The sequence below is a fragment of the Sarcophilus harrisii genome, chromosome 4, assembly GCF_902635505.1.
Source record: "Sarcophilus harrisii chromosome 4, mSarHar1.11, whole genome shotgun sequence".
Taxonomy (NCBI): Eukaryota; Metazoa; Chordata; class Mammalia; order Dasyuromorphia; family Dasyuridae; genus Sarcophilus; species Sarcophilus harrisii.
This window is the reverse complement of record NC_045429.1, coordinates 12666234-12692051: the sequence shown is the minus strand read 5'-3', so window position 1 is coordinate 12692051 and position 25818 is coordinate 12666234. Positions and strand designations below refer to the sequence as shown.

At 45.4% G+C, this 25818-nt stretch overlaps 1 protein-coding gene across 1 annotated transcript in view; it reads left to right on the top strand.

The window, feature by feature from the left end:
* The window catches only part of CACHD1 (cache domain containing 1), a 208547-nt gene that overhangs the window by 26473 nt on the left and 156256 nt on the right, over window positions 1-25818 (top strand). The gene's annotated exons all lie outside the window — the stretch shown is intronic.

Below are 25818 nucleotides of genomic sequence, written 5' to 3'. Positions count from 1 at the left end.
ATCCTGCTTCAGATACTTGCTGGCTGTATGACTCTGGACAAGTCACTTTTTATCATTGCCTCAGTTTCCTCATCTAAAATGAGCTGGAGAAGGAAATGGTAAACCACTCCAATGAATTGGGCAAAAGACCCCAAATGGGGTCTTGGTGAGCTGGACGTGACTGAATAACAATGTGTGTCACTGTCCTGAGCTCAGCCAGGAAAGCAGAAATCCAGCCTCTGCCTCCAGGAGCTTACATTCTAATCAGGGGGAAAAGGAAGCTGGAAAATTGGATGGAGTGAAGATGAATTTTTCCCCATCTGACTTCACAAACTCCTTTTTGGGGGCTTGGGAGAGATGTCTAAGGACCCCAGGTAAAGAATTCGGGAACGAATGGAACAGCTTTGTTGCTACCTTGGTAAATTAAATGAATGGCATTGCTCTTTAAAAAACAACTGGACATAACCAATTTCCAGTTTCTTGCACAAAACTTTGCTTCTTTGCATAGTGAATGTGTTCCATGATTAATTCTGAAGTTCATGATTGTTTTTTTCATTAAAATATCCTGAAAATCCACACAAATTCAACAATTATTTAAAAAATCATTATGGAGCAGACATAATCTAAGACAAAACCCCAAGCAAATCCTTCTACCAGAGTGCTACCAGAGTGTTTCTGTTCTCTCTCTCTCTCTCTCTCTCTCTCTCTCTCTCTCTCTTTTCTCTCTCCCCCCTTCCCTCCCTCCCTCCCCCCCCTCATACACAAGTTTGTTGCCCTGAAATACAAAATAATAAATTGTGGGGGGTATCAAGGAAGCTGTTGGTCTTTCAAAGGGAGCAGCAGCTTCTTTTGGAGAAGGAAGCTCTTGGTCTTGCAGTGGGGCATGTGGTCCAGGGGCCCAGCCAGCCAAGCTGCAGGAATCTCTCCCTGCTGTTCCAGAGCCTTGGGCCCTGTGGGTCTTTCCGCCCAGTCTCTCTCTGGCAGACTCTTCCTCGGACTAAAGAGAGAGGTCTGTCCTGTAGGAAGCTCAGTGCATTTGCCCAGCCCTCAGTGGAAGCTGATAAAGTGGCTGCCAGCCAGCAGGCCCACAATAGCCCTTCCTCTTCTTGAAAGCTTGTTAAGTTCTCCCCTATCTTCCAAGTGATTATCAACACAAAGGGGTGTGCCTCCCCCCACCCCCTGCACTTGATCTGTCTGCTGGGAAGGAGACTGATACTGGGACTTTGTTCCGAGCTGTTGATGGAAGAGAGAGGGAGCTGGGGGTGGGGACCCTGGGGAGGGAGAATTCCTTTGCTCTGACCCTGAGTCGACAGGACGGGCTCCTTTTGGCCAAAAGAGTTTGCAGAGAGCCCCGGAAAGCTCTTCAGCTCCTCTCTCCCTCTTCCATTGCTCTTGGCTTCCATGTCTCCCTCACATCCACTTTCCCCTAAATCTGCCCCTCTTCGCCCTGCTTGGCCCCCCAGCTCCCAGAGAAGATAATGAAGAGGCAATAAATCTGGAACCCGGAGGCGTGGCCTTGGACTTTTATTGTTCTTCATTGCCTGTCAACCACTGGCCAGTTCATCAGTCTGTCATTAATCATTTATTAAGCTCTTACTGTGCGTCAGACATTGGTTAAGGGCTGAGGATGTAAAGAAAGGCACAGACCCAGTTCCTGTGCTCCAGAAACTTAGGGTCTCCTGGAGACATATAAACAACTGGGCACCTACAGGATGTGTATGGAATAAAGAGTGGGTAATGTCCGAGCGGCAGGCGCTGGGAGGGTGGGGGGCAGCCGGAAAGGGGGAGGAAGCCTGGGGTGGACTTGATCAGAGAAAGTCCAGGTTGGGGTGGGGGGGGGGGGGACAACCAGAACAAAGGAATATCAGCTCCGGCCTTGGAGTCTCTGGGGGGGGGGGGTAGACGGTCACTTAGAGTCAAGATCATCAAGTTTGTTGACTGAATAATTGTCCGGTTGTAGTTTGTCATTGAAAATGGGCAGCTGAGTTCTTTTGTCCATTAGTTCCAGCTCTGGTTCTTCCCTTCTCTGCCTGAATCTGTGTGTTCCCTGACAGAATAAACAGCAACTGTTGGTTTTAGAGAGTCAGCTGGGGCAGGGGGAGTGTAAGTGCCTTGTCTGGGTGCAAACAGCCCATAGGGAGGAGGGCCTTCCTGCGCTGGAGGCCGGCCTTACCCGCTTTCTGGTGGGCAGCGATGATCCTGAGATGAATGGGAAGAAGGAAGGAGTCTCTGGAATAACCAGGCTCGGCTCTGGGCAAGAGCCAGTCAGGCCTTCACAGAACATTAAATATAAAAGAATAATAACAGGAGAGCAGTTTGGCCCAGTTCCGGTTCTCTGCTTGGGAGAGCTGAGAATGATGTAAGGAGAGTGGGAGCAGGCCAAGTGGGGGGACTTGAAGGCTTACAAAGTACTTTTTATAATTACCTCCTTTGAGGCTCCCAGTGGCTCTGTGGTCACAATGGCTGGCACTGATAATGAGAGCATTAAGGTCTGCAAAGTGCTTTACAAATATTATCTCATTTTATCCTCACACTTACCCTGGGAGGTACTATTATATTATACCCATTTTGCAGATGGGGCTGAAGAGGCTGTGATCAGTTGGTTGTTTGTGTCAGTGGTGGGATTTGAATCCAGATCTTCTTAATTACAAGTCCAGATCTCTATCCACTATGATGTGATAGAGTAGAAAGAGCCCTGAGTGCTTGGGAGCATGGCCTTGACCTTGGAAGTCAGGGACAGGGAAGTTCTAGTCTTACCTTAAACCTTCCGTTCCTCATTGGTAACATAAGGAAATGGGCCGAGGTTATCTTCAGTCCTGGATCTTTCCAATCATTGGGATCTGATAGGTCCTTGTAAGGCACAATAACCCAGAGTTTAGAGAGCCCTTAGAAGCTTGGCTTTGGAGCTTCTCCCTTCAGCAGGAGGATGCCCTTGACCACAGCTGCCTTCCGCCATCTTTGTCTGTAAGGTGCATGTAACTGCTTGGGCAGTGCTGGCTCCCTCACCAGAGGGACGTCTCCTTGAGGACAGGGATTGTTAGTATTTGTTCCGGTCCCCAGTACCCGAACACAGTAGGTGCCTCATAAATGCTCAGGGGCTGCTGGATCGTTTGGTTTGCATAACTGCCCTGAGAAGGGATAAGTACAGAAAACTGGTTTCCTTGGAACTAAAATTTTTCACCAATGTTGTCATCGCACAGAAAACTTCCCAGCTTTGCTCGAGTGACTCGGTGAAGGGGAAAAGTGTTTGAAAGATTAAAGAGACTCTGGCTGGCATTTGAACCCGGCCTGGGCTCTGGATTTATGTTTCAAAGCTTTGCTCAGATTGAGCCCTATTTGGGGACCTGTTTTCATCGGGCATCCCCCCTCCCTTTTTTTTTTCTCTCTTGAAAAGAGTCAATGAGTAATGAGCCCACGGGCTATTGATTATTTCATTTACTTGGCTATGGGGGAGAGAAAACACCATTTTATAGCTGCTTTCATCCCAAAGATCAAGGTAGGCTTTTTTCTGCCCTGGTTTATTGGTCCCATGGCTGATCCTTCTCTGGCCTTTCACTCCTGGCTGTCTGCTCCGCCATCATGAGGAAGCTGAGGCTTTATGGACTTCCCTTAGATTTTCACTGAGTCCCATATGACCCTATGGGTGTGGGGCATCCCAGAATTCCAGATTTTCTGACCTGGAAGGACACTCAGCTCTTTACCCCTCAGCTGACAAGTATACCCACCCAATGCAAACCCAAAGTGGTCGCCCAATCTTAGCTTGAAGGTGTCGAGCAATGGAGCATCCATTCCCTCCCAGAGCAACTTTTGGGCAGCCCTTTATATCAAGCATAATCTGCTTCTCTAGGGGTGAAGATGGGGAAGAAACTTATTTTTAAAACAGAAAAAAATGACAGTAACAGACATTTATATAATTTTTGAAAGCTTACAAAACACTTGGCAAATGTTATCTAGTAATAGCTGGCCTTTATATAGCCCCTTAAAGTTTATAAAACATTGGATCATTATGACAACTTCGAAGGCCGGTGAAGTTATTATCCTGATTTTATAATACAGCCAACCAAAGCTGAGAGAGATTCTATGATTCATCCCTAGTTACACAGCTCTCGTCCACAGGTCTCTTGTTCTATCCTTTGGGTCACCTCGCTGCCTCTCACACTGGAGCTTAGCACAATTTCCACCCTCCTGGTATATAGTAGATGCTTAATATCTGTATGTTGATAGAACCTCATAACAACCATGTGTTGTAGGTATTATTATCCCCATTTTACAGGTGAGGAAACAGAGGGTCGTATAGTTTGTAGTTGCTTGCCTTAGCTGTATGGCTAATAAGTATGAGTGTTCATATGAACCAAGGTCTGCTTGGTAACCTCCATATGGGGTTTTCTTGGCAAAGAGACTGGGGTTGTTTACCGTGTTTGCCATTTTCTTCTCCAGCTCATATTACACATGAGGAAACTGAGGCAAACAGATTTTAAGTGACTTGCCCAACTGACACAGCTAAGTATCTGAAACCTGACTCCTGGACCAGCTCTCTATCCACTGTGCCATCCAACCACCTGGGGCTAGAATAAATGACCTCTCAAGTTCCTCCTAAGATCCTACCGAAGTTAGTCTTACATAAATGTGAGGTTGTCTCATTATATTTTCTTTTATTTGAGAAAAGGGGAAAAAAGGGGGGGGGCACACATAAGCTATTGCATCCTTGTCCCATCCAGTCATCAGTACAAGTGAAATCTTCCTCTAAATTCAGAAAGCTTGAAGTTTCCCAGATCTTAGCCCAGGGAGAAGCTGAAGTCCCAGAAATCAATGTTTTGAGCCCAAGAGTGCATGATAATGAAGTGTTCAAGTGTCCTTGGCTTTAGGAGAGCTTTGTCCATGGGCCTTTTGGAATTTAAGAAGGCTGCGTTTGGACCCTAAGCTTTGAACTCTATTGTATTATTTCCCCCAAAAATAAGCGCTTCCCATGGACCCATTTCACAACTACTGAAATCCAAAGCAGTTGTAGCCAGGAAATAATTAGCCAGTTAGCTATCTGGCTAGAGAGTGGGCATTTTCTGGCACTGAGCCCCTTCTGCCCAACCTGGGCCGTCTCCGTAAGGAAGGGAGAAGACTCTGGAGGGCAGAAGGGCGAACAATGAGTGTCCAAGTCTCAATCTCTAGTTCAGCTTGTGAGACCACGGACTTTCAATCAATCAGTCGATCAACAAGTTAAAGCCTGTGATGTGCACGGACTCTCCTAGGCACTGGGGATACAGGGGGATGGAGGAAGCATCCCTGGCAAGACCCGCTAACCCCCAAGGTCTCGGTTTCCTTAGCTGTCAAATGAGAGGACTGGATTAGAGCATCTTTGAGGTCTACCCTATGAAGCTGTTAGCAACATGACCATTCTGTATTCTGGGAGAAACTCAGAAAGAAAAAGCCTTTTAGTTCCTCATGCCCAGAATATAAATAGCCCATCTCTAGGAGCTCGAGTCCCCTCCCCCCTTTCTGTTTCATGTGCTGTTTCTCTTGGGATAGAACCAGCTTCACTCATCATGACCTGAGGTCCTAAACTCGCCTCGGTAGCTGGATTCTCGGATTTATTTTCACCCAGCTCACAGCCTCTTTGAAATGATTTATACATTTTCGTGTTGATGCCTTCAGCAGTCCACTCGATATTGCGGCTCCTTTTCTGTAAGGAAATTACTCTCCGGCCCATTCCTCAGCACTCCCCTCACTCCTTCCCTCTCTCCCTCCCCTACCTCTCACCCCACGAAAGGGCTGAGTGTGACTGCTCAGGTTTTATGTCATGTTAAGGCTTAAGAGACTTGATAAATGGAATATGAACGCTTTGGGGGACCGAGTGCCCATCAAATAGCTCGCCTTTAAATCAGGGACTTGTCCCACCTGCATTCTGGGAGTTACTGCCCTTTTTTTGCATTCCTAGAATCCAGTGGAAAAAATAAAACATAAATGACTTACAAAAGGAAATCAGTAACTCAGTTTTATTTTGTTTTGTTTTGGAGATCAGTTCTCTGGGGGTGTAGAGAATTGGTAAGTATTTATTAGGGATCATGTTATTATTATTTATGCAAGGGACCAGAATTTGAGGTAAGTTTGGGTCCTGGAGAGAATAGTAGAACATAAACTCTTTGAGGGCAGGGATTACTTTTTGTCTTTGCATCTCCATTGTCTAACGTGGTATGCTGCCCAAAATAGACATTTAATAAATACTCAAAAAGAAGAGACTGGATTGAGATAGAATGATTGATAGGAGATTCAGACTCAAAATCCCAGCTCTAATTTCAGTGCTTCATGAAAGAACGCTCTCGTTTTGCAGATAGGGAAACTGAGGAACAGAGAAATTAAGTCATTTGTCCAAGGTCACCTAGAGAGTAAAGAGCAGAACAGTCCTCTGATTCCAAGTACAGAGTAAGTCACTGCATCATTCCATTTTATATTAATAATCAACAAACATTTGTGTCAGGTAGTATGATGCAGTCCAGAGCCAGGCTTGAGTTCAAAGCTTGCCTCCAAATGAGTTTAAGTCCAGCTTCTTAAACTGTGGGTCGTGACCTGGTGTACAGTCTCATAACTAAATATGAGGGTCGTGAAATTATGATTTATTATCAGTAAATGTGACTTGCCCAGAGTCACACAGCCTGCATTTGCCAGTATACCATATATCCTAAGGACCTGTTTACTCTGCCATGTTGCCCTCAGCTTGCAATGACCTCACATTTCTTACTATCTGAGTTTCTCTTGAAAAGTCACTTTTCTTTCTGACCTTTGGTTTTCTCACCTTCAAAATGAGTGAGTGAGAGCAGAGGACCCTTGAGATCCCTTCCCCCGTCCCTTTGGGTAATACGAAATCCATGAAACCATGTAGGTAAAACTGTGGGTGAGGGGGAAGAGTGTGCTCTTCCTGGGTAGAAATGTGGGGATTCTGATGCTGATATGGCATATTGGGGGGAAGGTTCTAGTCTGGCCTCGAGATCAAGGAAAGGAGGAGGGTTCAATTCAATTTAGTTCATTTGAATAAAGGTTTACCAAGTACCAAGTGGTACAAAGTACAAAGACAGACGACCCTTCCACACTAAGAGCTCCCCGTACCATTGGGGAAGATAACACTTATGGGGGGAATTGGGATAAAGAAGGGAATTTTTGTCTGAGGAATCATGGGTTTAGGCTGGGGGGAGGGATGGAGAGGAAGATGATGAGTTGTACCTGTTGGACACAACCTTTCCAGATAAAGCACTGATTGAATGACCGTGCTCAAAGCAAAAGCTGGAAATGGGAGTGAGGTGGGGAAGTAGAAGAGGTGTGTGGACCACAGCAGGCTTTTGTCCAGATGGCCTCAGGTGTGGAGGCCTGTGAAAGTAGATGTGAAGGTAAAGTAGGGTCTAAAGTCTGGGCCAGCAGGATTTATAGTGGACCATGATGACAGATTGCTGGGCTTTCCAAACTGAACAGATTAATTTCAGAGGGACCGAAGGCATGGGCGACGAGACTGGGGTCAGAGGGACCGAAGGCATGGGCGACGAGACTGGGGTGAGCGTGTTGGTGCTGGAGACACAGGGCAATGGTGGTTAGGAGAGATCAGGATGATCTGAGTGGATAATTGGATAAATGGGTTAGTTGATATAGTGGGCGAGTTTGCATTTGCTCCTCGCCTTCCTGGAACTTGTATTTCACTAGAGGCAGCGAGGGAAACAAGGTAAGATGCAAAAAGTCACTTCAGTACAAAATAACCAAAGAATTTCCAGGGCGAGGACACATGGCTGATGTGAGGAAGGACAGTTTGTTAATAACAGAACTGGAATTCCAGAGGGCACCGAGAGTGAGGAAGAAGGGGACAGGAGGAATAAGACTGATAGAAATAAAGGTCTAAGCCAAGAAAGTCTCATTTTCTCCCTTTTCCCTTCTCCTGTTCAGCCCAAAGAGACAAAACCAACACCTAAGAAATGAATTATGGGAATAGAACTAAACCTCTGGTGCATGGCTCTCCCAAACATCACCAGGTGTTGGTGGGAAAATTTGGATCCAACAGATAATTACTTTTTTTTATTTGGTTGTGTGCTCTTCAAAAGGCAATGCAGCATTCATTAATTTCCATCTGATAGAGCTGTGTTTGCGTCGTTTTTTGGTGTGAGGGTTGTTTTTTTTGTTTTTTTTTTTTTTTTTTTTTTTGGTGGCTAAACAATCGAAACAGGAAATGACCCCAGATACAGTTTCCATGACACCCTGTCACTCGGATCCCCGTTTTCGAGAAGATGAAAGGCACTAGCCGTCTTTTGATAGTGAGCAACTAATTGGACTGGCTGATAGTGGGAGTTTTTTAATGTGAAAAATAAAGGAGAAAAAGCAGGAACAGCTGTGTTTTGGTACAGTTGTGTAATCCCCAGATAAAACACTCCAAGGACATGGAAATTGAATAGGGCCTTTAGTAAAGGGAAAATCTCCAATCTGCCAAAGCACACGTTTACTTTAGAGAAAATACAGAATAGATTACTGTTGAAAAGCGAAAAGCTTATATAGTCCTCGAATCTAAATGGTGACTCTTAGGAGACTGTTTTATTAATACAAAGGAAGATTTTCATATTATGACAGAATATGATTTTGCTATGTCCATTATTTTTCCTCTCAATTCAGAATCAGAGTCATAGAATTTCATACGCACATCCCAGTGTCCATGCAGTCTAGGTCACACCCGAACAAGACTCCCTTTTACGCCAACCCCGAGAAAAGGTCATTCAGCCTCTGATGGCCTCCAATCATGAGGAATTCAGCACCTTGCAGGCAATCTGTTCCATCTGTAGGCAGCGGCCCCGACAAGGAGGTTTCTCCTCACTTTAATTCACCGATGGTCCTGTGAGCTCATCAATTTGGAGGTCCATTCAGGGGTGCAAATCACAGCTCATCCACACTGTACTCAAATGAGGCCTTTTCTTCCCCCTTCCAAGTTTTCCCTTAAGTTGGCCATGGGGGTATTTATCCAATGTGCCAGAAGTCTTCCTTGATTTCCTCGGATAGTATGAAGACATCCGGGAGCACCCTGTTTTTCCGTCCCTGGTCTCCCCCTCCATGTGACAGGCCCATCTTGTCTTTCCCTTCCCCAGATGGTATCTTTAATGCCTGTTCCTTGGAGTTCCTCGCTGGTTATGTGTTGGCTCCTATTTCCTGATGACCATGTGAAATCTGGTATCCTTGGTGCATTGAAGTGAAGCGTATCCTGATTAAATGTGCTTGTGCTGAGTATTTCCAGCTTGGCAGGGATCTGGGAGAGCTGGTGTTTCTTTATAGGAACCTCCCAAACTCCCAGGTCACCTCGTGTCTCAATGAGGCGAATGGGTAGAGGAGAATGACAAAGTCTTGCATTTGTAATGTGTTTTTACTTTGTGATTCAATTGTGTCCAGTTCTCCATGACTCCATCTGGAGTTTTCTTGGCAGAGATACCAGAACAATTTGCCATTTTCTTCTCCAGCTGATTTTTTACAGAACAGGAAATTGAGGCAGACAGGGTAAAGTCACTTGCCCAGAGTCACACAACTGGTAAGTGTCTGAGGCTGGATTTGAACTTGGCTTCCCAACTTCAAGCCAACTTCAAAAGACAAAGTAATTTGAGGAGGGTGAGAATAATTAACTAATGGCAGATAGTTGGGATGTAGAATCACAGAAAACTTCATGAGGAAGCCGAGTCTCAACTGAACTTTGAAGGAAAACAAACATTCTGAGAAGGGAATTCTTTCTAGGCAGAGGGGGCGACTTTTGCAAATGGATGGAGGGTGATGATGGGATGGTGGATTTGAGAAAGAGCTTGGCTAGATATGAGAGTGTGGGATCAATGAGTCAATCAGAAGGCATTACCCCTTGTTATGTTCCAGATATGGAGTTCTAAGTCCCGGCATGCAAAGAAAGAAGGGAGTGCATGTGTATGTAGGGGGGAACAACCATTCTAATGAGGGAGGCAACTGCAAGTATAGAACTTTAAAATATAAACAGTGTAAAAGAGGTCCTTGACCTGTGAGAGGAGGTCCTAGCAATGGGGGCTTGAAAAGGGCCTCCCTCCCTTTCCTTTGGGAAGCTGAGTCTTTATGGAAGCTTGAGAAATGAAGGTGATTGGAAAGCCCTTTGGGAACCAGAAGGCCAGTGCTTTCAATGTCAGGATGAGAATTTTTCATTGACCCTCGAGGTTGGGGGGGGGGGGGAGGGAAGTTCCCTAAGCAAAGTGGCTCTGGCCACACATGTTTGGGTCTGTATATGGAGGACAATTTGGACAGACAAGACTCTAGAACTCGGGGCAAGGAATTAGGAGGCTGTTGGGATCATTTAGGCAAGGAGAGAGGGGTTGAATAGATCACTTCATAGTTAAAAAAAAAACAAAAACACTTTGTGATGATAGGAATTTTATTGTCCGCAGTGAAATTTTATCTCTGCATTTGAATCTGGTTCCCAAGTGCCCTCTCACCAATGAATTTGCCAGCATCTGATAACCACTTCCCTCTGAGCAGAAACAGGATTCTTTCATTGCATTTTCTCCTGGGGCCACATGCTTCTTCTTCTCCTCCCTTCTTGGTTTTGTAGATGAAATGGAAGGAAGGGAGAAATTATATCTTGTTTTTTTGTTCATTTGTTTGTTTGTTTTTGGCTTTTGCTTAATAGTGTGAATGTCAATCGGCACATTCATATTTTCTGGTACCTCCCTCCAAAAAAGAAGGTTGGAAGAGGACACTCATAATTCATAATGTTTAGATCAAAAAAGACTTTAGAGAAAAGTTTAGTCTGTTCTTTTTACAGATGAGGAAACCGAGGCCCAAAGATAACAGAAATCAAACCTCACCCCTCTGATTCAATATGAGAATAGGTTCAGAAACTCAGAACTGGGAAGAACCTCTGAGATTGTCTGGGACAATATGCACTTTTTACAAATGAGGAAACTGAGACCCAATAACTGATTCAAAGTAGTAAGGAGCGCAGCTGAAATTTGAAGTGAAGTTCTTTCCTCCAAGGCCCCTGCCTTGCTCTGCGGGAGGCCCCAGATAACGCTGGGTTGGTGGGCCCCAAATAAGCTCCTTAACTCAACTGATTTTGCTTTTGTGTGAACCAAAGCTTTTGTTCCACTCAGAAGGGTTTGAGGCTCCCTCGTCCTGGGCCCGGCTGAGATCTTGTCCTGAGCTTTATCTTAACACAGAGGCATGCTAAAGGGATCGGGGCCATGCAAATTCACACCAAGAGAGCCCCTGAAAGGGGCCCCGTATTTATCTCTGCCTGGGTCAGCCACAGTGCAAGCAGATAGCCTCGAGCCAGCTGCAGGGGGCCTAGGGCCACAGCTGGCCTCTGGGAGCTGAGCATTTTCTTCAGGGTCACTGGGCAGCGCTCTGGCTGGAGAGCCAGTGAGCTCATGGGGCCAGAGCTGGGCTGGCAGGAGCTGGACAGTCAGTTCTACCAATTTTGATTGAGCATCTCCATCCAAGGATGGGTGGTGAGAGGGGAAGAGTGCTGGGGATCTGTGTGGGCTGGGGCTAAGGGAAGTGAGCTCATCCCCAAGAATCATCTGGGTGATCAAAACAACATCATAAGGCCCAACGATCCGGAATGACTTTCGCACTCTGCCTAATGCAATAATAACCAGTCCTAGCTCCCCAAGGACTCCGGATGGAGTGTGTTGCCTGCCTCTGACCCAGGGAATGGATACGCCCGTGGCACGTCCTTTTGCACATGGCCAGTGCCGGAACTGGCTTTGCTTGATGATGCCTATTTATTTGGTTTTAATTTGTTTTCCCCCCCAGTGGAGGGGAAGAAATAGAGAGAAGAGCAAGTAGATTTTTGTTAATTGGGAAAAAATAATTTTAAAAAGATCTGGGTTTGGTTTTGGTCAGTTAAGCTTTCTGGGTCTCTGTACTTTTTATAAATTAAGGGTTTGGGGATAGATGATTTTCGGGGATCCCTCCCTGTGGCTGCCACCTAGAGCTCCAGGGATGGAACCTGGCAGCAGAGCACTCTGGGTCCCAGCTCATGAATGGATTCTCTCCTTTCCCCAAAAGCCTGAAGCAAAAGGAGTGTTTTCTCTCGTGGGAAGGGCACGGAGGGAAAACAAAGGTAGGATGGCAGGAGGGGGACTGCAGGCTCCCAGACTAGAACCCTCCTCATTGCACTGGGAGGCCCGGAAGCCAGAGTTTGTCAAGCTTTTCCAAGGAGCTGCAGAGTCAGAATTCCAGTTCCTTTGGGAAGAGCAAGGATTCAGAGCTAGAAGGACCCCAAAAGTCTACTCCTCTAAGGAAGTGAGGAAACTGAGGGAGCTGCCCGATGGGAGCGTCTGCCACTCGGGAATCAGGCCCCGTCGGTCCAGCTCTCTTAACCCTGTTCCCAGGAAGGAGGGTGAGCAGCCCCAACTCTGGGGGACTAGATCGTGGCCAAGTCAGTTGCATCACCCCAGGCTTGCTCTCATCTCTAAGTGAGCTGATTGCTGAGGTCCACAGGACCGCGCCCACCTGGGCCGATTTACCGAGGAAACTGAGGCCGGGAGAGGAGAGAATAGCTTGCCCAGAACTCCCAGGGAATAAGCGCCACTCCAGCTGGGCCCCTTTCCTTCCCTTTGTTGTGGAAGGCCGTCCTCCCTCCCCGGCCCAAGTTAGAGGGAGGAAGGAGGCTGCGGGCTTGGGCCGGGGGTGGGGCTGGAGTGGGGGGCCCTCCTCCTCTCCGTGGCTCCCGGCCCAGCTCCGCTCGGCTTTCTTTAGGGGAGCCCCGAGAGCAGCGGGGGAGGGGAGGCTCTCAGCCTCCCCCCGCTGGGCCAAGGAACTTCAGCTCCCTCTCCGCGCTCCCGGACCTCCCCAGGTCTGCCCCCGAAAGCGCGGCCGGCCCCCTCCCCTTCCCCGCCCCCTCCGAGGTGAGAGGTCCCCTCGCTTTGTTCCCCTCATTATGCGGCCGGGTTTGATCTCGGTTTCCCTGCCCCCCCTCCGGCCTCGCTAGCGGCCCCCTCCCCGCCCCCTCGGCCGTGCGGATTTGCATCTCCCCCTCCCCTCCCCGGCCTTGCCCTTTGTCTCCTTCCCTCCCGAGCCTCCCCCACCCCTCGGGCTGCTCACTTTCCTCCCTTTATGAGCCGATTGAAGTTTGGCCAATAAAGCGCTTCCCGGTGGAGACGCGGGGCTTCTGGCTGCGGTGGGGACCTGCTCGCTCTGCCCTGCCCCGCGCCCCTCCCCCGCCGCCGAGCCGGGGGCTCCCTGTGTCCTTCTGCTAAGAATTATCCGTCCCCCCCCCCCCCATTTCTCCTTTTTGTGGGGGAAAGTGGGCAAGTGGCCCCGGGCGGGAGAGAGGCGGAGGCTGGAGGATGGGCCGGTCCCTGACGAACGACCCTGGACGGGTCACTTCTACTCGGGCCTCCGCAGCAAAGTCGCTGTCACAGACGGAAGCCGTCTAGCCCGGGAAAGCCAACCGCGTCGGGGGAGGGCTCCTTCTGTCACTGAGACCACAGACCCTTGCCTTAAAGGATGGGAGCGGCAGCTGGGCCGGAGCGCTCCAGCCTCCCGGACTCAAAGCTGAGGACGCCGCCCCGCCGAGGCCGAGGCCGAGGCCGGAGCCGTGGGCCTCCCCGGGCCGCCACCATCCGGAGTCCATCGTTCTCCACGTGGCCCATTAGCTTTCTCACTGGTGTCCGCTCAAGTCCCCCTTCTGCGGGTCCTTCCTGGTCTCTCCTCGAAGAGAACCCTCCCTTTACTCTGGACCGAGGTCTGTTGTCCTGCCCCTCCCTTAGAATGGAAGCCCCTTGAGGGCAGGAGCCTGGTTTTCTTTGCTTTGTGTTCCCAGTGCTTTAACCCGGTCCTGGCTACAAGCTGTGGCTGAGCGCTTTTAAGTCTGCCTGTGACTCCGTTTGGGGTTTCTTGGTAGCAATGGTTTGGCCATTTCCTTCTCCAGCTCGTTTTACAGAGGAGGAAACTGAGGCAGACAGGGTGAAATGACTTGCCCAGGATCACACAGGTGGGACGTGTAAGGCTGGATTTGAGTCTTCCTGGGAGGCTCTATCCTTGTTGTTCCTACACATACACAATAAGCCTTTAATAAATGCTTGCTGCCTGCCTGACCCATCAATTGACTGGCTAACTCTTCAAGGCCCAGGAGCATTGCTTAGTCATCCGTGGATACCTCTGTCCTCCCAGCGCAGAATCACCAAACTTGTAAACCTTGCAGGTGATTCAGCCCCATCCCAGGTTTATAGATGACCCATATACCTGATCCCAGGTATATAGAGGGATGCAGAGAGATGAAGGGCGTTTCCAGAGAAAGTGAAGGGCTGACCTGCCCTAACCTAGGGCCGGGGGAGACCTAAGGGATTTTTGAGCTTTATCCTTCCCCTACAAGTGAGAAAGGGGAAACCCAAGATGCCTAAAGTCACACAGGCACAGGTAGGAAGAGTCGGGATTTGAACCCAGGGGACACAAAGTACAGGCCCGGAACCAACTCAATCTCTCCTCCCAAACTGCTCCAAATCCCTTTAAATAATGATTCTAAACAAATGTTAGGTGCCAGAGCACTCCAAAAATGGAGTAGGACATTTTCCGTCCAAAGGCAACTTAGAAGACCAGCAGAAAAGTTCTGTCACCAGAGTGAGTCTAACGTGCAGTCCTGGCGCAAGCTCTGCCAGTGCAGCCTCAGACCTGGTCCCATGCATCAAAGTACGAATGGATCTAGGGACCTCTGAATCAGTAGCGGTTTTTCTAGTTTCCAGACCTCTTAGCCCAAAGACAACAAAGATGACTTGGAAGATTCAGAGTAAAGATCCGATGGACAGATCCCTAGAAGGATCTCTGAAAACAGCTGCACAAAATCCCTGAAGCTTGGGACAGTGTACTCTCCATTCTGGGAACAATGCTGGACTTTAACAAAAAGTTAAAAGCAGAGGAATAGGCTAGGGAAATGAGCAGACAACCGAAAAATTTCTGACCATAGAAAGTTACCGTGCTGACAAGGAAGATCTTCTCTATGCATTGGTTAGAAAAGAAAAAATCATAAATAAAATAAAACAAACAAAAAAAACCAAACAGAGAACAAAGACAGATTAAAATAATACCTGCCCCCAGGGAGCTTACATTCTAATGGGGAAGATAATAAGTTCACCTAATACTTTCTTGTTAATTTTTATTAATTTCTTGAGACCCTAGAGTTAGAAGCCACCTAAAAGGTATGGACTTCACCCCTTTCACTTTTAGATGAGGAACAATTAAGTGACTTGACCAGCATCTAACAGTTAGTAAGAGTCTGAGGCAGGGTTTGAACTCAGGTCTTACTTAATCAAATTGAGACTTGGGAAAGACCAGTTCAAAAAGACCAAGGTCTTCCATTTCATCTAGGGCCATCTTCAGTCTTCCTGATCTCTCTCTGGACACTGGATACTGGACTCAAAAAACTCTGGAAGGGAAAGTGAGGCCCGTTCATTTATCACATCCCTGTTGTCTTGGTCTTCTTTGAGAATGAAAGACAAACAATTTCCCAGATACAAATCTAGAATTTTATACCTAAACTTTCCCTTCTATATATACAATATGAACAAAGCAGGTACAAGGAGACCTTGAGCAGGAAGGCCTAGAATTAGGCTCCCTCTGAGCCTCAGTTTCCACATTTGTAAAATGAGAGAATGGGACAAGATGGTCTCTCCTCCTTTCCCAATAGCATACGCCAAGCAGAAAGCAAAAACTCGGTAGATAATTGGTGAACAAATGAATGAATCCCTAGACCATAATTGGGCCACGGCTGCTTAGGGTTTGGGCTTGATTTACCCAGGTAATCGTCCCAAATTGGCTGCTTTTCTTTACTGGAGCAGCCACAGCTGATTGGCAGTCAGATGTAAATTGGCAGTTTCCAAATGGTAGAAAACTATTGAATTCTTAAATCCCTGAATGGAGGCTTTCGTTTCCAGCTCCTCTGAGGGCTAATCGTGGGACATTTGGCAAAGATTTCAACTTACTCATCTCTAAAATGGGGTTAATGATACCCCTGAGCTGTCTCCTGTGGGATGCTGTGGCCGTAAAGGAAATGTGTTGAGCACTTTGAGGTCTGTGCAAGAAAGGTAGCCGTCCTCCCTGAGCCTCATAAAATGTCAGTATGAGTCATGACTTGAAAGCATCGACCTACTCTGAAAAGACCATCTAGAAAGGAACCAAGCCTGCTTCTCAACTGACTTCTGAGGTTTTCCAGAGTTCCTCATGAAGCTGTTCCTGTTCTGGACTTAAAACCTGTAAAACACACACACACACACACACACACGACTATAGAAAGACTCATTTGGGGTCCTGTTCTTTTTCTTCCAAGTGCCCTCCACGGGAACACGGTTGATAAGGACAACAGCAAAGATGGGGTGCCATTCCAGTAAAGATCTCTTTCCAGGCTGATATCTTCCAGGATTCTCTAGGTCTAGATCTTCAATCATCTATGAATTCACTTAAACAGGTTCTCATTCAAATCACAAAAATTATCATGAGAGACTTTGTTGGATGCTAGTAGCAACGAGGTTTGGAGGAATATGTTATAACCTTGCATTTATAAGTCACTTAACATGCATTCTCTCATGTGTTAGGTGCTGAGTTAGGTGCTATTATTATTCCCATTTTATTGATAGAGAAATTGAGTCTGAGAAACTTGCCCAGTGGTCTGTGTGCTGGTGCTATCATACTTCTGTCTGTTTTGTCCTTTGTGCTCCCACTGCCGGTAGCTTAGAAGACCCAGAATGGAACCTACTGTTTCTTCCTTCTGAGCCAACTTTTAAGACAGAATATCCCCAAATGGGATGTGAACGAATGAGGTTGTTTGCCATTAAAATCAGCCTAGTGATGATTGATCCTTTCTGACCCTTTATAGCTGAACTAAGACCTTGCTCTTAAAAACAGGAAGTCTTCGACTCTGTGTGTATGTGTATGTATATATGTGTGTGTCTGTACGCGGACCCCTTAGGCAGTTCTTATGAAGACTATGTATCCCTTCATCATAGTTTTAAATGCATAAAATAAAATATGTAGGAACATAAAAGAAACCAATAGAATCATAGTTTTAAATGCACAAAATAAAATACATGGGAATATAAGAGAAACCAACAGAATCGCAGTTTTAAATGTATAAAATAAAATACGTAGGAGTATAAGAGACCAAGTATTTCGAAATAATAATTATTGAAGTGGCTGGGATTTTGGTTTTAAGGGCTTGGCTCCCAGGTTAAGGACCCCAGCTCTAGAAGAAGGTCTAGGACATGACAAATGCCTGGCTCAGATTAAAATGATAACTGACATTCCTATAATAGTATTAATAAGCATTTTATATATTCTCTTGAACTACTAATCTAGTCACTGTATCAAAACGGAAATGATATTTGTTTAGCCCAACTGATTCTTACTGAATTCATCCTACTGATTCATTTTTTTCTCTCTAATCCTGTAATCTAGTGTAGAATTTTCCCAGAAATAAGCATTTTGTTATGGAGTTTACCTTTCTGGCCTTCTCTTTTGAAAATCAGGAGAGCATTTGTCTTTGAGGTTTTCTCCATTTCCTATGATTGATATGGGTAGTGTTCTGCCATATTCCTAATAATGGTTTCTTCAGATAAAGGTTTCTTCTTTACTCTGGGGTCAAGAAAGAACACAAACTTAGGGATGGGAATTGGATAAATTCCCATGGTCGAGAAGCATTGATTAATTGCCTGCGCTGTTAAGTGCTGGGGATGGAAAGAAAGATCCACACCAAGAGCAACAAAACGACCCGTTGAGGTGGTCCCTTCCACTTCTGGAGATCTTTCGTAATAGGAAGTTTGGCATTTGTTAGCGAGCTTACTTAAGGTGGGATTTCATCTTCCTTTTTCCTTTAAAGGAAGTTTTGGATTGTGACCAACCATGGTACTTAGTAAGTCCCTCTAATTTTATTTTTAAATGAATGTTATTGATTTGTAACACATTTCCTAGGTAGCTAGATGGCATAGTAAATAGAGATCTGGAATTGAAAATAAGAAGACCCCATTTGTTTTTCGTTTATCTCAATAGTATTTGAGACCCTGGTCTCCTCTTCTTCATTTGTCCAAAGGAGACAAGATTTTCCAACTTGTGGAGTTGGCAGTGGAAAGACAAGAGGAGATGAGATAGATCTTAGCCCTTTGTAGGAGAGTGAGAGACTCCATATTCAAATTAGCTACAACTGAAGTCATTAATTGACAATTGCTTAAGATGGGAGTTAACCCGGTTTACTAGGGGTCCATGGAGAGATTTCAGGGAGGTGAAATGATATCTTTATTTTCTCTAATCTCTAAGCAAAATTTAGTATTTTTTCAATTATTTAAAAATGCAATTCTTTGAAAATATCCCTGGACTTGACCAGACTGCCAATGGGTCTGTGACATTTAAAAGTTTAAGAAACCCCGAAGAAAGCCCTTTGAGTCCAATCTCATAGTCTCCTAAGTATTCACATCTCTTAAAACATTCATTAGGTTACTTCCACAGGGCCTGGAGTTAAGAAAACCTGAGTTCCAAATCCCAAATCTTGGCCCTTTCAAGTTGAGGGACCACAAGCAAGTCACTGGGCTTTCTCATCTGCAAAGCAGTGATGGGAAAACCAGTAGCATCGAGGAGTTCTCTTGGGGCTGTGGGGAGGCTCACATGAGATGCAATTCATGGGACATGTTTTTGGGCTGTTTTTAAAGCACTGTTGGGAAGACAGGTGTTATTATTTTTCTCTCTAGTTGTCCTGAACTCCTAGGATTTGAGGAGTTATCACTTCTATGTAGGAAGAATGTTACTATGCAACAGCTGTGGTTGTGTTGGTCCAGAGCATGCTAATTCGGCTTGGATTGAACCTCAGGGACCACTTGCTGGCTCCCTAGCTGCTTGCAAAGGAGGGTGATGTAAAATTAATAGCTGAAGATGGGCCTGCAATCTGACACTGGTGGGGAGATGGGGAGGTGCAGGTGGTCTGGAGTGATGTGCAGAAATTAAATTTACATGCTAATCCTCCATCGTTGGGGGTGGGCGGAAGACAATCTGGCTTGGCTCTTTTCAAAGCCCTGTTGGTGTTTGGTTAATTTTCTTTGTCCTTGGACTTGTACCTCTTTTTAGTCCTATTTCTCACATTCATGGGAGGACCAAAGTTTGTGGCTCCTGATGTCTGTCTTGCACAAAGTGTTTGTGAGTTTTCATGTGAAAGAAAAGTCTGGTTCTACTCCAAATATTCCTTATCCTATTTTTTGTAATGGGCTTACAAAGATTTTTATAAACTATATATGAGAACAGATAAAATTGGTATTAGGTGAAGCAATAGAACCAAAGCTGGAGAAGCAATCGGCTAGTGGAACAAGTTAAAATATGATTGCAGAATCAGGATTGTATCTTAGATTTGAAAGGTACTTTTGAAGTCATGAGTCTTCCAAGTGGAGTCTTTTAATTTTATATTTCCCCTTCTCCCTCCTCCTCTTTCTCTTCTTCTTCATCCTCCTCCTTTTCCCCTTCTTCTTCCTCCTCCTTCTCTTCTTTCTCTTCCTTCTCCTCCTCCTCTGTTTCTTCTTCCTCCTTCTCTTCTTCTTCTTCCTCCTCCTCCTCCTTTTCTTCTTCCTCTTCCTCCTCCTTCTTCCTCCTCCTTCCTATTCTTTCTTCTCCTCCTCCTCCTTCTCCTTCTCTTTTTCCTTTCTCTTCTTCCCTCCTACCATTTTTTTTTGGTAAAGATTCTAGAGAGATTTGCCATTTTCTTCTCCAAATCATTTGACATATGAAGAAATTAGGCAGACAAAGCTAAGTGATTTACCCACAATCAACCAGCTAGTGTCTGAAACTGACTTTGAACTCAGGAACTCCTGACTCCAGAGCCACTCTGTCTGCTGCACCATAGAGCTGCTCCACATTGCCTCTAGAGAGGGCTTAATAAATGTTGAATGATTAAATGTACAGTGCAGAAAGTGATACTGAAGTAAATATTCTGAAGTTATTTGATCATTGTTCTATATGGTTTATGGAAAGAAAAAAAAAGTGTGATGTGTCAGAAAGAGCACTTCATTGTGAGTCAAGAAGACCTGATTGAAATCTTGCCTTTGAAATGCATTAGGCAAGTCATTTAAGCTCTGAGCCTCAGTTTCCTTCTCTGCAAAATGGAGCTAATAATACTTTGTTACTCTCTTCCAATGGTTGTTGTGAGACTCAGTTGAGCCAAGAAACACAAAGTATTTGGCAAAATCAAAAGTACTATGTAAATGTTGGTATTTCTGAATGATAGTTGAAATCTGTCTAAGCAGTTCTTTGGGGGTTATGCACGACCTTATATCTATTAGCTTATATGATCCACAGTTAGGGAGGCAGATACTATGGATGTGATTATTTCCATTTTACAGATGGGGAAACTGAGGTCCAGAGAAGTTAAACAGCTTAAATCATAGTAACATACCTTGTAAATTTAAAAGTTAAGATTCAAAGCCAGGTCTTCCCTAACTAAAAATCCAGTGTTCTTTTGGTGATTTTTTTTTCCCCCTTGATTGATACTATATATAAAATGGCGGTCTAGTAATTTCACATTATGTTCTTCAGGCTAAGGTGACATTGGATGTTCCTGCTTTCAGCGAGGCAAACCTTTGGCCTTGGAATCCTCAGCCTTTTTCCTCTGTCCTTTGTCTTTGGGGCTTCCCAGTTCCTATCCTTTCCCCCAGTAATTCTGTTCACCATGTAGTGACTCCCATGGAGTTGGCTGGGGTAGGAGAGAAGACCAATAACCGTGGCAGTGCATGATTCATATTGGATTTTAACTATGTCTTCTAGCTGTTCTCAGCTCTAGAAGAGGAATAGGGCTTATATTGATATAGAGAACTGACTCCCCTTCCAGTGCAGGTTGGCCCCTTTTCTCTTAGTGAGTGACTTATCCAGGCTGAACGTGTCCAAGACAAGACTGGGACTTCCTGGCTCTGAGACCAGGGCTCTCTGCACTACATCATGCTGCCTCCCTTCTCAGTTGTAAAGTGAACCCCCAAACCTCCAGAGGTACAGAGACAGTGGGTAAAGGACAGTGGAGGGTCCAAAAACATGTATTTGGATTCTGGCTCTGCTGGTGAAAACTCTGAGATAAGGGCAAGTCAGTCTCTTTCTCTCTGTGTATAACTTTAGTTTCTCCATCTGTAAAAATGATGAGCTTGGACGGGAGATCCACTAAGGTGCTTCCTGCTGTAGGTCTATAACCGATGATAAATGAGACTCCAAATCCTAAGCTACCTTCCAGCTCAACGTCCATCTTGTAACCATGAAGCTGATTGTTCCCCGAATGGAGGACTGGGGAGTGGGGCACACTCAGGTCAAGCTGTGGTAGAGATTCACCTGGGGATGCTGATTGTTTTAGCAGGCAGCTCCAAAGTAACTCACCATTAAACAATACTGTCCTTTAAGCCCCAAAGGGAGGAAATGGGTCCTAATAAATCCATGGGATGGATGCACGATGTCCCTGCTGGTTTAAGTTCATATGTTCACAGTAGGTTTTTACTGCTCTCAGTGCTTTATTTTCTTGAAAACAACTTCATTCAGGACTTCCGGCCCTAGGCCAGCTCTTTTAATTTATTTATTTTTTTTTATTTTTTTGCGAGAGCAGGGAGTTCTACTTGAGATAATATCCCAAGAAAATTGGGCTAGGAAAATAATATATATAAATTTTAACAGCAGAATCATTATTTTTACATTTTTATTTATTTTTTTATTTTTTTAAGTAACAGATTTTTAAAATTAAGCTATTCTTCCCTTTTAATCCTCTTCCTCCCCAGCCAATTTAAACAAACAGGCCAAGCCCCATTTGGTCATTGTTTGAGTCCTGACTGACTCAGATTGAATGGAAATAGCAGTCATTTCTACCGAGGTTCCTCTTGTCTAGATTTATTTATTTAGGTTTTTTTTTTTTTTTTTTTTTTTGATAAGATAAAAGTAGACATTCTTTGTTTGCCTCAATTGCTCCCCACCTAAATCACGGAATGGGTGTGGCCTTGGTCAAACTGGGAACCTGCTGAAGACCTGAGCTTAAAAAGACCAAAATTTCCCACTGTATCTGGGGCATCTCCAGTCTTCCTGATCTCTATCTGGCCACTGGACCCAGAAGGCACTGGAGGGGAAACTGAGACAGGTGACCTTGCCCAGTCCTCCCTCACTTAAATCCAGTTCCTTTGCATGTCACCTCCCCGATGTCATGGTCTTCTTGGAGAACAAAGGACAAACAACATGTAAACAAACACGGGATCTCTCCATATGTAGCAAATCAAACTCGCACATTATTCATGTCTGGAATTGTGAGTCTCTATATTTTAAATTCATTGCCTTTCTACCTGGGTTGAGGGCCACTTTTGGTCTCCATCCTTTTAGTTCTATTAGCATTGCATCGGTCAGAGGCCCCAGGTCTCTCAACTGCTTTTCTCTCGAATGCTCTCATCACATACATTGGCTGAGTTTTGCCGTCTCCATTCTCCCCCAGTTCCGAGGGGCTGTTTTCGCAGTTCTCTCCTAAATTGGCCATTCCATCGTTTCTCATGACACCATAATATTCCATCACGGTCACCTAGCCCACTTGGTTTAGCCACTCTCCAAAAGGACACCTCCCCCCCCACCTTGGTTTCCAATTTTTGGCTCTCATAAAAAAGAGTGCTATAAAGATCTGTGATTCCTTTCCGAAATTTCCCCCTTTGGTTTCTCTGGGATATGACCGTAGTTACATTGTCTCTCTGGTCCTTCCCCGACTCCCTATTGCTTCTAGGATATAGAATCCTCAACCTGGCATTTATACTGTCTCTCCCCCCGCCCCCATCCCCGATCTAGCTCCAGCCTCCCTTTGCAGAATTCAGAATTCATTTTCTCCTTTTAGAATCCTCTCTTCGAGTTCACTTGACCTTCTGGCTGGGCCCTCTCCAGGACGTCGCTTTTCCTCTCTCTGAGCTTTTGCCGAAGTGATCTTCCGGGCTTGTAATGGTCAGTGGCTGATAGAGGCCATCAATCCATCATAAATGTTTAGTAAATCCTCCTATGATGGGTCTCACACTGTGCTAGGTGCTGGGGATCCCAAAAGAGGCAAAAATCTTCCTGCCTTTGAGAAGTTCACGATATATATATACACAATAAAGAGGACATAAATAACCCAGGGAAGGTACTGGAAATAAGAGCGCTTGGGAAGGCTTCTTGTAAGAGACACTTACACAGTACAGACCGGGAAAGCTGTGTAGGCACCTGGAGTGGGGGGGGTTATTTTAGCTGGCTCATAGCTTGTGTCCTTTGCACGTGACAAACTGGCACTCAATGTTTGTTCAATTGGCTTGACTTGGATTAGAGGAAAATGCTGGAACAGAAATTATCTTTGTACTTTGGATGTTACAGGCTGAGTTAGTTGGGGGAGAGAGACAGAGAGAAAGAGAGAGAGAGACAGATAGGAAGAAATAGAGAGAGGGAGAGGGAGGGAGGGAGAGACAGACAGACAGAAAGACAGAGAGACAGAAACAGGGACAGAGAGAGAGACACAGAGACACAGAGACACAGAGAGAGAGAAGGAAGGGAAGGAGAAGGAAATAGAGAGAAGAGAGAAAGGTAGAGGGAAAGTGAGGTAGAGAGAAGGAAGGGAGAGGGAGAGAGACAGAGACAGAGACATAGAGAGGGCGGGAGACATGCTAGACAGGGACAGATGCTGATGTGGTGGACGGCATTTTCAGGAAGCCCAGGCAGCGGGCAGTGTCCTGGTCAGTGGGCACAGGCCTTGGTAGGCAGGCCGGCCCAGCCTGCTTGGAACCGACCCTGTCTGTGCCTTGCCATCAGCCCGCCCAGAAGAGCTGGAAGCGAGCAGCTGTTTAAAAAAAGCCTGTGTTTCTTTCCAGAAAAGGGTAGCTGTTATGAATGGATCTGTGGCCTTCCGAAGAGCTTAAGTACAGCAATTTGTCAAGCCTTGACCTTTCCGTACCAGCCAGATAAGGGCAGATGGACGTACCATCACTCTACGCAGAGGCTGCAAGAGCTTTCTTGCTTCTTCCCCAACAGTCTTGTTTAGTGATTCCAGCCCTGCTTTTCTGGGCCAGAGCTGTTGAGAGGCCTCAGTTTCCTGATCTATAAAATGGGACTGTTGACCTCTCATCAGTCTCTAAATCTACTGTCCTAAAATCCCTCATACCTACTCCCTCAATGGTTTATATAAAACTCTTGAAATTTAAATTCACTTTAATTTAAAAGCGTACAGGCTTTCACAGCTATCCAGCTCAAAGCACTGGGAACTGGAAGGGACCTTGGGGATCACCTGGTACAATCCATTTGTTTCTCACTCGTGTCTAACTCTTCATGACCCCATTGGGGATTTTCTTGGCAAAGCTCCTGAAGCAGAGCAAGTGGGAGTCGAGATTTACTTTGGCTGGTGCGGTTCCTTAGGATCCTTTGTTTGAAACAGAGAAATACACTGGAGCTGAACTTTCTTGAACTCCTTGTCCTGCCTTTTCAAACTTGAAGTTCAAGGCAACCGAACTAGTTTGGGTCCTGAAATAGGGTCCTTCCTTCCTGCTGTGGCTGGGGGCCCGCTTACCTCTCTTCTGCAGGGTCCAAGTGCTTTGTTTTTCTTATTCAATCAATTTGAGCACAACATCCGACACATAGTAGGCATGTAGTAAGTTTCTCCATGTGTGTCTCTGTCTCTCTCCTTCTCCCTCTCCGTCTCTATCTCTGTCTCTTTCTCTGTGAGTGTGTATGTGTGTGTGTGTCCCTCTCTTGTGTCTCTCATTGGATCTGGGAAAGCCAGAAGCTTCTCTGGAACTGATCTCGTTGCCAGAAAGAATCAAGGAAATGAGACTGTTCAGTTTGGAGAAGGAAAAACTGATGGGCTTTGGTAATCATGGTAGCTGGTAAATAGCTGGCAATCTGTCCCTGGGAAGAAGGCTTAGCCTCTTTCCCATTAGTCCCAAAAAATAGAAGGAAGCAGGAGCAACGGGCAAATGTTGCAGAGACAGAATTCGATCTGCTGTCGAGAAAGCGCCCTACATCTGAGTCTCTGAAGGTGGATCGGGTTATTGGGGGAGCATAAATAGGCCTTTGAAATTACTTTGTCCAACTCCATCATTTTTATAGAAAAGGAACCAAGGACGAGAAAGATAAAATGGCCTTACTTAACCAAAGTAAAATCCATTTTCTCTTCCCCTAGACCCAGTCCTTTTCAAAATTCTCATTTCTATGGTGGCGCTACCATCCATTCTGCCAGTCTCTCAGGGTCAAAATCTCAATTTCATTCTCAACTTTCACTGATTCCCATCACATTCACTGATTCGTCAGGCTTTGCTATTTTGCCTTTAGTATATCTCTCCCTTGGCTCTTATTCTTTCCACTCATGGGCCCATCACCCTAATTCAGCCCCTTATTATCTTTCCCCTTGACTGTTGCAATTATTAATTAATCTCCCTGCCTCGGATCTCGTCTGCCTGTAATCCATTCTCCACTGCTGCCAAAATAATTTCCTAAAGGCTCGGCCTGACCAGATCACTCCTTTTCCCTCTAAACCGTAATGACTCTATTACTCCAAGGACCAAATCTCATCTTCTCCCTTTGGTTCTCCCAGCTCTTCACAACCTAGCCCGGACTTACTTTTTCAACCTCATTATGCTTTATTTCCTCCCACTCTTTTTTTTTTTTTAATGGAAATTAGGTATTTTGTTATAGAAATTAGGTATTTTGTTATAGAAAGATTCTGAACTACAATAGAAATCCAAAATAATATATAAATTCAAGGTAATTAAAATAGCATTAAAACTTAGCATTAAATAGCATTAAAATAGCATTAAAACTAGCATTCCATGTGATCACTGCTCTTGGTTGCAGAAATCCAGTAGTAATAACAACAATAGCAATGGTAACAATAGAAACACT